Below are 8,153 nucleotides of genomic sequence, written 5' to 3'. Positions count from 1 at the left end.
GATAATAGTTTGGTTTTTTAATGTAGTTGGTATAGGGTCTCACTACACAGTTCAGATTCATAGTGATCCTCCTGTTTTCAGCCTCCCCAGGGCTGGGATTACAGGTGTGTGCCACCACACCCAGGCTCAGTGGCAGGTTCAGTGCTGGAGGGCAGGGCCAGTGCAGTCTGTGGTGCCAGGGATCAAACCTCAGTCCCCGCACTTGTCTAAGCAGGCGCTTAGTCCACTGAACTATCTTACCAGCTGAGAGTACCAATAGTTAATGCATTGTATATTGATCATTTAGAGTACTAATCAATCTCCCCTCTGCATTGTCTTGCCTTGTTAGTGCCTACATGTTTACCCATTAAGCCAATATTTACCACTAACTTTTATTGACCCTCTCAAAGATAAAGGCACCTAAGAAGAAACAAGTTTGCCTATAAATGAAACACCAAAAACATTAACAGTGTTTTATGTAACAGAAACAATAATAAAATGACAGTGTTATTAATGTTGAAATTCTCCAGCTAACCTTAAGACTTTTCTGCTAGCCTCTGGCTAATAATTAATGACTAAATAAGTCTGAACAAAAGCATACCAGATCCTACAGGTAAACTCTGAATTAGTTAGAGCCAAATATGTGCATTACCTCTCAGCTGGATCTCAAGCATTACTAGACCAGTGGAATTTAGAGGACGTTATCCTGGAACAATTTGAAACTGTACCATCCAACAAATATTTCTCCTTCCAACATTATTTTCATGCCTTGTCTTTTTAAAGAGAATTGTCTCCATTCAACATGCTCTTGCCATCTTCTATCACTTTTCTTCTTTCAATTAGAATGTACTAATCTTTTAATCTTAATGTCAAACTATAAAAAGTCACTTACATCCAATATTCAGTGTTTTTCAATAAGTGTTGGCCATGGGTATGTCGAACTTGTTCTTCATGGCAGGCACTGTTTTCCTCTGTCTTCTCCCCTGTGAGCCATAGTTCTTCAGAGCTGAAACCCAGAATCTTATTTTTAGAACAACTGTTAGAGCTACTCAGGAGATGGGGGCCAAAGAATCTCAAGTTCTGCCAAGACCAGCCTGGGCAATTTAGTGAAATCCTGTCACAAAAAAATAAAAACTTAAAATGGGTTGAGGATTTGGCTCAGTGGTACAGCAGCTGCCTAGCATGCAAAAGGTCCTGGTTCAATCCCCAGCATGTGCACACACATACACAAACACACACACACACATAAAAAAAAAAAACACCAAAACTGTTGAAGTTGGCATCCAGAAAGAGTAAGAAAATGGTTGCTAGGAGACCATAAAAAGGAATAGGAAATACAAGGCAAATAATACCAGCGATATGGGGAATGGTAAGCCCAGAAGAAAATCAAGCCAAGACAAAAAAGCTGAGCTAAGTACTCAGCCCAGTTACAGGCCATGGATTAAGGGCCCACAGGATGGTTCCTACTGAAAGAAGTGGGGTAAACAGAGTGAGGGACTACTGGGTAAAAGAGTTTCATGTAGGCACAGGGGAATGGGACGACGAGCCCAGCATCAGGAAAGCAGACTGGCCACACCAAGGTATGAAGCAGGTCTCACCCACTTGGCTGATGTACAAGGATGGTGATTTCCACCCTGCCCTTGCACATACCACCTGAGATACCAATGATCTGGTCACCAAGCAAAAAGGGTCTTTAAAGGGATTCACCTACTTTCTGTTGGAGGATGGCTACTGGGCACCTGATACTTATACAAGTAGATTTAAAAGAAACCACGAATTTATATTCAAATTCAGTCCCACTGATCTGTGAAACTAGAAGTATTGATCTGCCAGTCTTTCTTTGAAAGGGGTGGTGCTCATAGGAACAGCTTTGATGGTGCATTAGAGCAAAGGTTGACCATACTTGATTCATTCATCAGTCATTGCATTAGAGCTGTAAAAGGCTCTAGTCAAATGATTTCAGTCATTTACTGAAAATCTAACGTGTGCTAAACACAGGGCTAGGTTCTGAAAGATACATATTAGCAGGACAAAATCACTAGCATGTTTTGTTCATGTCCTCTCCCTTTATCAAACTCCTAGCCCTTTTAGGAAGATTCTGTTTGTGGACTTCACTTCTGCTACTTTGTTGTTCTGATTAGAAAAGAGTACTGAAAAGAGATAAAATAGAACATATAATAAAGAATTGAAGCAGAGATGAGGGGGAAGCATAGAGCTGAAATCTGAAGAGTTAGAAAGATTAGGAGAGCAGAAAGAGAGAAAGAGAACAATGGAAAGAGGCTAGAGCAGGAGTATAAGAAAATTTGGAGCATGTGGGTCAGCAAGTAGACTTGGGTAGAAAGCACAGTGAAGAAAGCTAGAATAGCACTCAAGGGCTGTGTGTGTGTGTGTGTGTGTGTGTGTGTGTGTTATAGGTGTATGTTTGTTACATCTATTACTCTTGTCCTACCATGAAGACTATGAAATGAACTTCTCCACAATTAGGATTTAGCATTATTCTTTTTTTTATTGAGAAACAAATATCAATGAGACAGTTTCAAATCTGATTAATAGGACATTTTCAATAATTAATTCATTGTACATTGCTATCTTCCTAGTGGTTATCCATAGTACAAGAAGCAGATGGGATATCCTGTCCAAACACTATTACTACAAATCTTCAAGATCAGCCAACATTTTGGCCCTAGCCTTTCAAGGTCAGTGAAGACTCAGGACATAGGAGAACCTGTACTGTAACATCATATAACTCAGTTGTGCCCCAAATTTTCTGATCAAGGAGATTATGGAGCCACAGAGGAATGTGATCGATGATGTATAGTGTGCCTAAGGAGAGTCACATGGAGAGAAAACTTTCTCTCAGGCTTTCACAGAGACCAAATTGGTCAAACAATGGCTGTGACTCATCCTCATGGCTGACACTGACAAAGGATCTACAAAGTACAGTACAGGGTTACAGGATAAATCCTGAGGGGACTTGATTGACCTTATCAGATACAAAAGTTACATTTCTTGTTATATAGGTCCTGCTTTGTCCTGGTCTTAACCATCCAGCAGAAAAGTACAAAAATGAGGTATATAAAGTAAAACCATATTAATATGCTGAGCTGTTAAAGGCTCTAGTCAACAACTTCTGCAGATAACCCACTACTATTATGAACTGCTGGACTGTGTTGGATTGTTTTGCTGAATTCAAGCACCTATAGTATTTAGATGCCAATGGAATTTCCATGTGTGACAGGACTAAACAAAAAAAGGGGATACAAAGGAAGGACCATTTTGTATTTGTATATACAGTATAGTTAGGATAGATATACAGGTACTTTCGCATAATTCAATTAACATTATTCTTGAAGACCACACAATGGTAAAACTGGCCACAAGGTGGCCCGATGTTTGGAGGATCATAAAGTAAGGTGTTGCTAGACTCCAAGTGGTTAGAGCCAAACAGGGTAGATAGATGTTTAACATGAAATAGAACCATAAAGTGTTATAAGTTCTGTGTTAAATGTCCATATTGGACATGAGGGTGTTAAATAAGGGAGAGGGCCCCTAATTTATTTCTGGCTTAGGAATAGCTGGATGCCCTCTCAGTATTAAGGCCCTTAGCGGCACTTAGAAGGCAGTTTTTAAGCACCCAAACTAATTACCAAAAGCAATCTACACCTCCATCCTCAACAGGAAGAAGCAGAAAATTCAAATTCCCTTTTGAACTGATCAAAACTTTACCACCTCTAATTCAAGTCTGGGATTCAGGCAACAGGCCACCTGGGCTGTTGGAAGCTTTCTTTCCCTTTTCAACTAAGTTTTCCCTGGATAGGGTGCACCTGCTTTTGTACTCCAGTACCACCCAAACAAAGGAAAATGAGTGTAGTCTGAGGGTGCTAGCATAAGAGAACTGTGCCAAATAGGGCAAGCATGGAAGGGGGAAATGGTGAATGCTAAATGAAGCCTGAAATGATATGAGTGAAACACAAAGTCAACCCCAGAGCGTCTGAAAGATTCTAGCTAAGGTTTGCTTTGAGTTTGCTATCCCCAGGCGAAGGGAGAACCTAGAGTTTGCAAGCAGGGCTGAAACAATCTCTTCATGTGAGTATGTGTCAGCCAAGTGACTCATTCCCAAACCTGTTTAATATGAAACAGCAATAGGAGACTGGATATAGCCTCAGGGAGATCAGCTGCCAACCAACTTAGATTATAGCTGCAATCCCTCAAATACAGCCACTTACAACCATTCTCCACATGTCTTCTGAAGCACACAGCACTGCGTACAGGAAAAGGACTGTCCTTGAAGTCCAAAGATCAAGAATTCTGGTTCCCATTTTATAGTAGTTTGTCTTGTGATTCCTGTTCAGTAGCAGTTTGTCATGTGACTTGGATGAACCTTGCCTGCAAAATGAAGCTGGCACCTTCACCATAAAATGGGGCTACCCTTCCCTGCCTACTTACTGTGATAGTTTTGAGGATCAAGTGAGAATCTTCACAAGAATTAAGAGAGATGGTGAAAATGGTAGGCAGCTATACACCAGGTATAATGTTACACAGAAGTGTCACAAATCTTCATTTATACTTCCACTGGTACTGGAGGAAATTTCTTCCAAAAAGCAGGAATAAGGAAACCACCACAACAAAACTTTTGCTTCATACTTTAATATCAACAATGTTGAGCTGTGTTTTTGGACTTTTGTCATCCCAGACACTAAGTTGAAGTCTTTTCAAGGAAAAGATTAGAGCTCCCTCTTCAGTGCTATGTGGAGCTATCAGTTAGACCATCTCTGATAAGTACTTTAAAGGGATTCCTGTTTGGAAAGCACACCCGACAGCTTCTTCATCAGCAAGTTCCTGAACCAGAAAATAAGTACAGATTTTTGTTTTCTTTCTTTTCCTTCTTTCTTTTCTTTCCTTCTTCTCTCTCTCTTCTTTATCCTGTCCCCATCTCTATTCCCCAAAGGTGCTTGATGATGTGGGTTGAGCAACTGTGAAGCAGGAAGATTCTTGTACGTTGGAGACCAGCCTGGGTACAAAGTGAACTCAAGGATAGCCTGAACTGCATACCAAGACTGTATCTCAAAAGGAAAAAAAAAAAAAAAATCCTCAAAGAGAAAGATAAATAATATTTTAGGGGCTAGGGAAATAGCTCAGCAGTCTAAGTGCCTGCCTGGCAAGCACAAGGTCTCAACTTCGATCCCCCATACCACACACTGTATGGGCCCCAGAACCCCAGGCATGTCGAGCCAGCCTCCAAAAACCAGGTATGTTGATACATGCCTCTAAACCCAGCGCTGCAGAAGCTGAGGTAGAAGGATCACTGTGAGTCTGAGTGATGCAACAAGACCCTGTACCAAATAAATAAATAAATTTTTAAAAAATAACAATATTTTCATGAAATTTTTAAAATTTAACACAGAAAAACCTCATGATGCACAAAATAAAAATTTTAAATCAAAATTAGTAATAATACCACGCTGAGACAAAATAAACACTGGCAAAAGGGGATAATCAGTCATACTGACCCTGTCAGTATTTAAAATGGTACTTTGTTCACCATGAATTTTTAAATTACTTTAAGATGCCGAGAAGCATTTTTTTCCTCTCAGCAACATCTCAGATCACAGTTTGCCTTAGCATCAACAACATCCTGGATTCGGTTGAATGCTTTCCACTGCGGTATGTGAAGCAAGCATGACTTCCAGCGACCAGAAGCAAACTTGACTTTATCTCCCATTGCTTCCTTTAAGAGTTTGTTCAGTGAAGGTCGCTGAGGTAGAAGGATCACTATGAGCCTGTGGAAGCAACCAGAGGGGGATGGGGTTCTGGTTTTCCTGTTCTGCTCATTATCAGTATTTTGTTTTCTACCAAAATGGGAGAAGATTGGCAGAAAGAAGGGACAAGGGAGAAACTCACTTTTGCATGGCTTGGCAGCTTCACTTTCCCCGGGGCAAGGAAGACAGTTGATATGGATACTTTCTCTGGGGACATCTTCACTAGGTCTTCAGAGTTTTCCTACAGGGCATTTTCCTGTTATTTACCTGCAAAGTTTGTCTCTACTGGGTAGTGACTATGTGGCTGTTCATTATACAATTAATTACACTTTTCTATATTATGTGTCTATTCTAAGGTTTCTCAATTTAAAATATATATATATACTCATATAACCATATATATATATATATATATATGGCTGAGGAGATAGCTTGGTAGTCTAAGCACCTGCCTGGCAAGTGCAAGGACCCAAGTTCAATCTCTGGTACTGCATAAAGTACTGGCCATAGAACCCTGGGTGCACCGTGCTGGCCCTGAATGCACACCTGTAATCCCAGCACTGGGGAGACTGAGACAGGAGGATCACTACAAGTCCAAGCTGTGTAGCAAGATCCTGTATCAAATGAATAAAAGATTAAAAAAATGTGTTTTTTAAATGTGAGAGTAAATAATGTTGAAGAGTACTAACTCCATATAAAGCAACCTTTGTTCCCCTCCCTCCCTCTTACTGCCAATCATTTCTCCCTTCCTGGCCTTCACTTTTATCACCGCAATAGGCCGTAAAGATAAAGGTTTGTCTAGATGGAGATAAACTTCCTTGCCCTGTCACATGCTAGCTTGTTTCCTACTCCCTCTGAATAAGCACAGCCATACCCCCCTGGTTTCCAATTTCTTCAAAAATAAAAGGCCCTGACTAGAGTCCAGTTCACTCCCAGCCTCCCCAGGCCTGCTCAAATGAACTGGAACATCTCTACCCTTGACCTCTAGGGTCAAAATCAACAAGAGCCCCACAGCAAGAAAAGTAATGTGAAAACAGCAGCAAGTCTGTCATGAAGACAGACAACGTGACACATTCTCATCACTTAGCGTTCCCCTGCACTGCCTGTCCCCACACATGGAAATGGAGAGAGAGAAGCATATTACAAAAGCTCACAAATTGTCCTTATTTTAATAAAATAATTGCCTGTATTCTTGAGCTTCACGAGAACCAATAATATATTGTTTATGTCCTTGAATGTTCCTTTTTCATAGCAAAGTCTTCGTTATCCTGCTTTATGAGTAGTACTTTAATGTGTAGTTCTGTTTTGCCTTCTAGGATCTACGGAGGTTGGAACTGGCAAACAAATCCTCATACATTTCTAAGAACCTGTGTAGATTCAGAATGTCTAAAGCAAATGCTTTTCCAACATAACAAGCTTCAGGATCATATGGAGGAATGAATAACTAGCAAGGGATACAGCTTATACATAAAGCTGAATAGCACAAAGGTAAACCAATGCAGAGGCCAAGCCCTCTGTGACTAGGGCAGGTTTCGATGATTGGGAGGTACCTACAGTCACAGGATGGGCCTAGGAAAGCAGAGCATTGAATGTGAAAGGCAGAAAAACATTCAGGGCAGAGCAGCAAGCATGAGTCACAGAAGCCCAGTTCTATACCCACCCGTACTCCTTGCTCCCCTCACTTTCTTATAGCCTGGCCCTGGGGCTTAGTAAATGGAACACAAAATGGTAGTAGATGAGGCTAATCAAAAACTAAAACAGGAAAAGGATGTAAGATCCCACAAAACAGAAATGAGATTACATTAAGCCACAAGCTCAGGTAGGGGGTAAGTTTCATCTTGATTTTTATTAACCCACAACTAAAAACCTAGCATTTCCTTTATTTACTGCTGTAGGCAATAAACCACAGTAATGTTAATAGTATTGATGACTGTCACTAAAATGAGATTCACAAATATTTTCTTTTCTTTTTTTTTTATTCTTTTATTTTAGGGAAAGGTCTCCGGGGTATTCAGGGTCTCTCTACTAGACCTGACTCATAGTGATTCACCTGTTTTCAGCCTGGGATTACAGGCACACACCACCACACCGTCTCAATTGCCCTCTCCAGGCACCCTGGGGGTGGGGCCAGCACAGCAGGCCTGGGGATCGAACCCCCAGCCCCTGTATCTGCTTGCAGGTACTTTACTTTTATTTATTTATTCATTCATTCATTCATTCATTCATTCATTCATTCATTTATTTCTGCGGAACTGGGGATTGAACTCAGGCCCTTGCACTTGCCAGGGAAGCGCTTATTCCACTAAGCTGTCTCCCCAGCCCTTGCAGGTGCTTTAATCCACTGAGCTATTTGGCCAGCTCTTTTCAGTTAATTTTATAACATTGCAAATATCTTGAAATATCATTTTTGTTCAC

The sequence above is a fragment of the Octodon degus genome, unplaced genomic scaffold (genome assembly GCF_000260255.1).
Source record: "Octodon degus isolate 3935 unplaced genomic scaffold, OctDeg1.0 scaffold00008, whole genome shotgun sequence".
In the NCBI taxonomy this organism is placed as follows: Eukaryota; Metazoa; Chordata; class Mammalia; order Rodentia; family Octodontidae; genus Octodon; species Octodon degus.
The sequence above is the reverse complement of the archived record's forward strand: the minus strand, read 5'-3'. Positions refer to the sequence as shown.